We start from the raw sequence: 9410 nt of genomic DNA on the forward strand, positions 1-9410 counted from the left end.
ATGGCACAACGGATTTAACTACATCGCCCAGAATTTGTGCTGAAGTATCCCCATTCTCGTCCCGCCGTGGATGAGCCTTTGAAACTTCTGTAGTGCTAGCAATGAATACCCCGGGTAACAAGTTCCCTGCCAATCCCTGGGTAACCATGGAAATGCTACATTACCGCAAACAAAGTAGACAGGTTTCGCCTACATACAAAGGTCTGTTCTCACTAGTCAAATTCGCAACGTTGGCGCAACCCTTAAAATCACCCATTGACTGAGTACCAGTCCTCTGTATGCAGAAAGAAACTGAATCGGGGCTGCGGTTAACAGTATAAGAAGGAGGCGTGGCATCTCTATTGCCTGTAGGAGCCATCTTAAAAGAGATCAAGGATTGAGAAGGACGGGACATACTGTCAGAAGGCCTAATAGGAGCAGCATTTGGCTTGCTCCTATTCGCAAAGAGTAAGCATCCCAGGGGCGTTAGAACACGTTTCTCAAAATCATTTAATTTAGTTCCATCAAAATTCCCTGAGATTCTATCGTTCCATCGGCCAAAGAATAGTGCTCTAAAAGAAGCATAACAAGCAGTTGTCAAAGGTAAAGGATGAACTGTCATGATGCCTACCTCCAAGGAGCCAGGTCCGACCCAGCAACCTCAGAGGCAGGCATCATTTCCCCCAGGGGAGTGCCAGCGGGCCCAAGCTGGGGCCCTTTGGACGCAGTCCTGGCGCCTTAGGCGCCAGGCTCATGTTGGACCTCTGTCCTGGTGCCTTAGGCGCCAGGCTCATAAAGCTAGACATGTGTTCAAGTGTTTTAATGTGCACTTACCTGATGCGGACCATGCTGCCACATCCAGGCCCTCTTGAGGCCTGAATGGAACTACTTTACCTGTGGGACTACTTTCCACGCGGGTGTGGTCGGGGAAGGATACATACCTGATCGGAGGAAGGATACACACTTGGGACTTCTTCCAAAGCTATTTAAACCACACCCGATCAGCAACTCACGCTCGCGTTGTTCTGCTCCTCGCAGCTGGACGCTCACCGTGTCAGCTCCTGCATCTGGACTTCAGCCACGCCTGTCAGCATCCTGGGTCACCTGCAAAGGGAGACAAGAGACCTTACCAGCTAAATCTGCACCACGGAGACATCACCGACGATCCTGAAAGGAAAGACATTATTTTTAAAAGCATTTTGTTACGATCGCTGCAGCGCTGCATTTCACTCACCTTTCCTGGGTTCCTCCATCTTCAGCAGCGATCATCCGGATACACAGCCACTTCCCAGAGCCTAGAGAAAAAGACAAGAATAAGAGGTGAGAGAAGGAAGGGAATAAGACTTACCTGTTGGGTCATTCCCATTTCATTTCAGGTCTTGCCGCTTCCAGGCATTTTCCGGACCCCGGCCCCTATGGGGAAAAAAGACAAAGACATTGAATGAGCGTATGCAAAGACAGTTCCCGAGCGCTCATCCAGAACTAACCTGCCATTTACTGGAACTGGAACTGCACGTTTCACTTCGGGTCGGCGCCATATCTCCGGCATTCCGAACCCCGGCCCCTAAGGGGAAAAAAGACATAAGCATTAGCGCTTGCTGCAAAAAGACAATGAACATTATTATTAAGCTTGGACTTTTGAACTTGCAACAGAACTTTTACAGAGCCTTACCTGAATAGTCAAGCTTACCTGAACTCCCATCAATCCAGTGAAGTAAATGGGTTTCAACGCGCCCCTGCATCAGAAGCAGGATGGAGAGCTCATCCTTCCTGACCCTAAGGTGAGACTTCACGGGGAATCGTGGAAGGGTATCGTGGAGGGTTGGAAGAGAGTGGGAGGCTTGAGCATAACTCAGTCAGTAGGTAATACTCCCATTTCACGCACAGAGGAATATTCCTGCGAGCCGGAGAAGCCAGAGTAGAGGGCCCTTCCTGTCCATGTTCAGAGTCCTGCGCTTCACCATTGAAGAAGCATCAGCACTCGAAGCCAGACCTGTGCCTCCGTGGGAATCAGGTGAGCGTTACATGAATATACCAACCCAGCCCCTTATCCCTGTGTTGCGGTAAATGCGAACAAACCCAACAGTTGGACCTATTAAAAATGGCATGTGTAGCATTCATAATGAGTCGAAGAGTGTTGTTCTGGTAACTCTGTGCTGAGAGTCTCTAGGAGATAGAGTGTGCAGATGCATGAATGGAGTAGAAACAGTGGGTACATTTTAAGTGGGTAAGACATTTTCAAGCGGATGTACTTCTTCCAGATACCAAAATCCCAAAGCAATGACTATTGTAAAACCAGTTAACATTATCACTAAACAACAATACGTTTTCGGGGCCCACACATTCGATCATTCTTTTTCGTAGCTGGTCACACTGTCTCTTGTCTGTTCCGTACGAACGGGAGCAGTTGCAGTCATTGTATTCTTCAAACGATTTACACCAACGTTTATTTGCTGGCTACCTCCAGGCCGAGCGTCTTCTTAGTCTTTTCAAAAACCCTAGCCAACAGAATCCCATTCTACACAAATGATCGGGCCAAAAAGGCAAGCCCTTTGATAATTTTCTCGATGGCACAGCCGAACCGTGCAGTAGGTCTATTTCCTCGGACGCAGATCGTACCTTTTGACTCCTGGTACTGAGTGATCTGTGAACAATGTGTCATCACTTCCCGTTGGAAGCGACAAATCCAAAGCAGGACCTGATGCAAGATCCGGAACAAATTTAAAAGACGGAACTGTTGGAGAGTGTGGAGGTGCAATGGCTGTTTCCCCAGGCCCTACGGGCTCAGGGAGAGTCTCTGACACAGTCTCAATGCTGTTTACTGCTTCGTGATCGTTGGTTGCAGTACTGGTAAGGGGTTCTGTATCTTCTGTAGCGTGTGCCATGGGGCACGGAATTCTCTTGATGTGAGACGTGTGGATCCAGTTTTTCTTGCCTGTTACCCGCACCGCCGTCTGTGTGACCAGGAGGACCTGGTGGGGGCCCCTCCAACGAGGTACGAGGCAAGAAGATCGCTCAAATGCTTTTGTGAGGACCCAGTCTCCCGGCCGTATGCTATGACCGGGGCCCTCGTATCTAACAGGTAAAGCCTCTCGCACCTGGTGATAAATCAAATACAGATTTTTAGTCAACTGGCCACTGTAGTCAGAAAGAAGTACATTTTCGACATCTCGTAAAGAACGGGGCTTTGGGACATTCCAAATGTTAGCTGGCCTACCCATGACCACCTCAAAGGGAGAGAGCCCAATCTTATTTTGAGGGGTTATCCTCATGGACAATAATACGATCGGTAAGGCGTCCGGCCATTTCAGTTTGGTGCCGGCACACGTTTTAGAGAGCTTGTTCTTGATGATGCCATTGTGTCTCTCTACTAGTCCAGCACTCTGTGCATGTCTGGCCGAATTGAACCGTTTATCAATTTGTAATCCCGCGCATATCTGCAGAATTACAGCAGCGATAAAATGTGGACCATTGTCCAACCAGATGACTCTTGGCAGACCAAATCTTTGACGGGAAAAGCTTCAACCCATTTGCTAAAGGCACAAATGACAACTAGTACATATTTAAAATTGTTACAATGCTCCATTTCTATGAAGTCAAAATGGATTACTTCAAAGGAGACAGAAGGTGGACCAAAACTACCCTGAGGAGTTGATGTGCCCTTACCCACATCAAGGATACAGACCAATCTTTACAGAGTAAAGTCAGCCCAGACAAAATAATCTTTCAATTAGAAAAACTCATTAGACGCGAGATATCGCAGAAATTACATGCCAGTACCCTAGTGGAATATTACAAATCACAGAGAATCCCTAGAGGATTGAGGGTATATTTGAGACCTACACTCTGCAGCGAGAGCAAAGCATTTGTTGCTAAATGGGATCAAATTCTGAACAAGTGTTCACTTGACTTGATCTTACTTACGATTGAGGAACTTTCCAAGTCATTGACATCCATCGACAAAGACATAGAAGCACTGACAATACAGCTTTCAGAATTCAAGTCAAAAGAGGATCTGACACAACTTTTGGAAGATATCAATTCCAAATTGAGCAATTACAAAGCAGACATAGAACAAAGGAAACTTCGTAAGTTTAAACGCGATACGTTCGATTATTTGAACGATATCGTGTATACCTGGCAGGAGTTTTACCATCACAGAAACGCCAGCAGAAGTCGAGCTAATAATCTTAACAACTCCAACTCAGGGAGTGATAGTAGTAGTAGCAGTGTGGGAGAACCAATACCGAAAGACCAGTCACAAGAACAAATTCCACAGCAAGTACCAACACCTGGGACCACAATTCCCCACCTTACACCATCTCAATCTGGGACAGTTGCTAGTACCACAGGTGTTTTTTTAGGCCTGAGAGACAGACAAAAAGAAAAAGAAAAACACGACGAGGCAAGAAAAACACAAAAAGGAAGATACAAATAAGTGAAAATCTAGTCATCAACCTATCAAGCAAAAACCTGACGAGTGGCCAACTTGATATCTTAAACCGTGGTCTTTCCTTTGTTCCTACTTGCAACACATCACTATTTGAAGAAAAAATCTGTCTTCACAGATTGTTGAGGAAATTAAGATTGAAGATGTTTTTCGAATCCGATTTGGATACAGAATCACAGGCCCTAGAGGATGACATCCTACAGATGCGCCCCAAGAGTACTTTCGACCCTCAGATTCAAAATTCGATCTTGGATCTCTTCGAGAAGAGTGTCATTAATGACCTCAAAAGAATTAATTACCATAGCACTAAACCAGTTAATATTAAGAATAGCCAACTTGAACATGTTGAACAGCTGGCTAAAGATGAAGATTTAACTATCAAACCTGCGGATAAGGGTGGGGCAATCGTGATCATGGATTCATCCTACTACACACGGAGATGTCTGGAACTACTTAACGACACCGTTACTTACACAAAACTTGATAATGATCCACTACTTAGAATCAAAGCCATCATCCAGAAAGCTATTGACAATGCTTTGGAAAACAACTGGATTGATTCAAAAACAAGTCAGTTCCTTATAAACAAATATCCAATCACGCCTGTGTTCTATGGCTTACCAAAGGTTCATAAAGACAACATTAATCCGCCACTCAGACCAATAGTTGCGGGAACTGATAGCATATTTGACCCATTGGCCATCTATGTGGATCGTTTACTTCAACCTCTAATCCAGGAAATACCAACCTACCTGAAGGACACTACAGACTTCCTCAACTGTCTACAAGAAATCATAGCCCTGGACACTAGCTGCATTCTCTTTAGTATGGATGTATGCAGCCTTTACACCTCTATTCCCCACATCGAAGGGGTTGATGCTGTACTCTGGCTCCTGTTGAATCATGAACATATAAGAGGGAACAAAGAATTTATTGTGGAATTACTGGAAATAATTCTTCACAACAGTTACTTTAGATTTCAGGGCCAATACTATGTACAATCATCAGGTACTTCAATGGGGTCGGCCATGGCTCCGGTTTATGCTAACACCTACATGTATAAATTTGAAAAAGAAAACGTGTTGGATCACCCATTTTGGTCATTTAAAATCTTGACCTGGAAACGTTATATAGATGATATCTTCGGTATCTGGTGTGGTACACGAGATGAATTGGATCTTTTTTTGGAACATCTGAATTCAGTGAACAACACAATCAAATTCACAATGGAAGTAGGGGACCCTTCATTACATTTTTTGGATGTGAGCTTACAGATCAAAGAGGGTCACATCGACACCACGGTGTACCATAAACCAACAGACGTGAATAATCTTTTACATTTCAGCAGTTTCCATCCTAAACCCATGCTCAAAAGCCTACCATTCAGTCAAATGTTAAGATTGAAGAGAATTATCTCAGACCCAGCAGGCCTTGACTCAGAATGTTCATTTCTAGTTGAACGATTTGGATCTAGGGGGTATCCAGATACTATCACAGGAGAAGCCCGCAACAGATCAGAGACCTTCACGAAGGAACAACTACGCATCCCTAAAGTCAAGGATAAGTCCACACCGCTACTCTACATTTCAAAGTACTCACGACAGAGTTTCCAAATCAGCAAAACTCTGCGTAAAAATTGGACCATACTACACAATGATCCCTCTCTCCTGAAATTATTTCCCAAAGCACCAATGATGGCCTTTAAACGTGGACATAATCTCAAAGATAAACTAGTGAGAGCGGAAAGACCTCCTAAAGACAAACAACTTGTACTGAGTACCATAAAGAAGGGTACCTTTCCCTGCTTGAACTGTACGAACTGTAACAATGTTATAAAAGGTGAAACGATATCTCACCCACAAACTGGGAAGAAATTCAAAATCAGAGACTTTTCCACCTGCCTCTCCGCAGGTGTCATCTACTCATTGAAATGTCCCTGTGGTAAATTATACATAGGACAAACCACAAGACCCGTCAAAGAAAGATGGTCAGAACACAAATCCACCATCAGATGTAAGAATCTCAGATCCCCAGTGGCAAGGCACTTCATCGAATTCCAACATACGATTGCACAAATTAAATTTCAAGTCATAGAAATTGTCAAACGTCCACACAGAGGTGGCAATTACCAATCCCTGTTGTCACAGCGAGAGAAGTACTGGATCCACACACTTGACACTTTGCAACCTAAGGGTCTGAATGATGAATTCTCTTTGAGTTGCTTTCTATAGTGAATTGTGAAACTCACATGTTACATCGCCAACTACTATACACAAGTGTCAGTATCCCGGACCTTAAAAAAAATTTTTTTCTTTGTCATTACAAGTGTTGTGACTTTGATGTTTTCTTCAAGGGAACTGTATTTTCCTATGTTTGACTTGCCTATATTCACTTAAATGTTTGCACCTGTTCACGAATGACCAATTGAACCATCTCTCCATTCGTTCGAACCTTGTATGAGTAATAGGCTACATCGCAATCTTTTATCCCCTTGCCATTGAATTATACTTGTCTCACTATATAATGAGTAGCCTCATGACTCTACATGATTTGTTTTGGACTATTAAGAGTAAACTGCATGTATCATTTGTGCTATCTATCATGACTGTAACGATTATTGTACTATTCACAAATTTCTGTTCCATTAGAACCAAAATTATAAAATGCGTTGCGATGGTGAACACCAGAATTCTTATGTTTCATTATGGAACATATTAACTCTACTTTTCTTATTTATCCTGATCTCTGGTCAGTCCCTATGAGTACGCTTGCACTATGCGCCATTGCATGATGGCCTCCATATTCCTCACTCACCGGCTTCTATGCCCTTTTCTATGTTTATTATTTAGTTTCCTTTCTACGTCTGACGGCGTGTCCCCAGCACAGCTCGTTCCCTAGGTTACGACCGCGCGGAGCCACTGCCTGCCGGTTTCAGTTTCCACTAACAGTGTTCCCCGCACTGTACAGGTAAGCTACCGCTACTTGGGTCCCTTTGCCCGGTTGGGAGACCCCAGGTTTATTTTTCTCCAGTATAACAGAAATGTATATGTCCCCACTTAGGTGCCAGCAGTACGTGTCTCTTTGCAGATGCCCTGCATCGTATAATTGTTTCGAATACTTGTTGACCACACGGATGCCCCTGTTGCCTTGGCTACTCGTCCCGCAACTCGAGTGAGTGCATTCTTTAAAACCAATTCCGGTTTATTTTAAGTATTATTTATTTTATTCAGTAGCGCTCTTTTGGAGTTATTCTTTCTCCGTCCACAGGAGGGGTATGGTTTTTTCTTAAACACGCTCCCCATATTGACTCAGCTTTTTCACTATTCAAGGGTGGTCCTTGCTATTTAGAACCCACTACCGCTTTTGGCTTATCTCGATCTGTCTGACTCTTCATCACGCCATTTTCTAGATCCCACCATGTAGGTGGATCTCACACAATACATCTCCTTTGTTATGTGTTTAGCTATTAGTATAGAGTGTTTCTCTTTGATCTGTTAGTTCACTCTTTTCACCATACTAGATCTCCAGTATTCTGCTCTTCACCATCTCGCTAGCATCCCGAGTTATGTACAGCTTGTCAGTCAGTCCTTGACTGTTATGGAAATAAAATAAAAGATTTTACTTTTTGTCTCCTTGAAATGTTGTCAACAGTTCAATTGGGCCCTTATGAAGAAGAGGTTACCCTCGAAACGCGTCGGCCACTCCACAATTGGACAGCATCACCTCTCCATCATTTATTGCTTCTTCGCAATTTGTTTTAATATGTTAAACGTCACGAATTACTTTGTACAACAGAATGTGCCTTTTGGCAAATTTTGTTTTCCTCTTTGCCAAATAAATTGTTATATGCTCAACTAACAAACTGCTGTTATATATCTATATCCATATATTTGAAGGCCCTATGTGGCATCAGTAAACAGTGTGCAGGGGACGGGAGGGCCCCACTTTTTGGGTCCTCTTCTATTTTCTCTTTTCTGATTTAGGCTTTGTGCCAAGGCCTTTTTTCCTCCCCCGCACCTTTAAATTCTTAAACCAGCTCTTCTGTACATATAATGATGATTTGAATTTCTATATCAATTGTTACCAGGTGTGCACCACTGTCAGCATTTTTGTTTTCCCCTTACCCACATTGTGCTGTAAACAAATCATACACCCCTGAACGAAGCGTTCAGCTACCTTAGGGATTTTGTCATTTACCCACACATTTTGCAACATTTTGGGGCCCTTATGAGAACAAATATGGGTGGGACTAGGAGCCATAAGAACCATCATCATAATATACGCGTCGGGCAATAACCACTTCCCTTCAACTTTGTCCACCCAACACCCGTCATCATCCAATTTCGCCAAACCCTCAGCCCACTTCTTAGATTCCTCTAACGTGGCATCGGCTTGAATGTTCTTTATGGATTCAATACCCTCATCCAAAGTACAGGCATTTGTGGCTTCCCTTGAAGTATACTTTTCTGAAGAGAGATCAGTGGCAGTCTGTTTGGCTATCTGGTCAGCGAAAGCGTTCCTCTTTCCTACATTATCTACAATCCTCTGATGCACGGCGCATTTTATAATCGCTAGCTGAGTAGGGAGTGCAAGCGCTGAGAGTAACCGTACTAGCAAGGAGCCATGTTAAATTTTAGTGCCATGTGAGGTCAAGTAACCTATTTCTGCCCAAAGTCTGCCAAAGTTGTGAACCACCCCAAAGGCATACTGACTGTCAGTGTATATGTTTACGATAAGTCCTTCAGAAAGTTCACAAGCTCGGGTAAATGCTATAATCTCTGCGGCCTGCGCAGAGTTATGTGTGATTCTTTTGGTCTCCACGACCGTGCTCAATGTGCTGATTGCATAAGCAGCTGTGGATGTACCATCCGGAAGTTTCAAACAGGAGCCATCGCAAAACAGCTCCCCATGTGGATTGTTCAAAGGAATGTCTCTTAGATCGATTCTGCCTTTGGTCTCTTGTTCTGTAGTGTAAAGGCAG

At 43.8% G+C, this 9410-nt stretch overlaps 1 long non-coding RNA gene across 1 annotated transcript; it reads left to right on the plus strand.

The window, feature by feature from the left end:
* The first annotated feature begins 7020 nt into the window (after positions 1-7020).
* Positions 7021-8542, plus strand: LOC138487626 (uncharacterized). Its single transcript, XR_011274518.1, has 3 exons — positions 7021-7396; positions 7490-7600; positions 8081-8542. It is a non-coding gene; the product is annotated as an uncharacterized lncRNA (long non-coding RNA).
* Positions 8543-9410: the final 868 nt, after the last annotated feature.

This window comes from Ambystoma mexicanum, chromosome 9 (genome assembly GCF_040938575.1).
Source record: "Ambystoma mexicanum isolate Mex_15411 chromosome 9, UKY_AmexF1_1, whole genome shotgun sequence".
Taxonomy (NCBI): Eukaryota; Metazoa; Chordata; class Amphibia; order Caudata; family Ambystomatidae; genus Ambystoma; species Ambystoma mexicanum.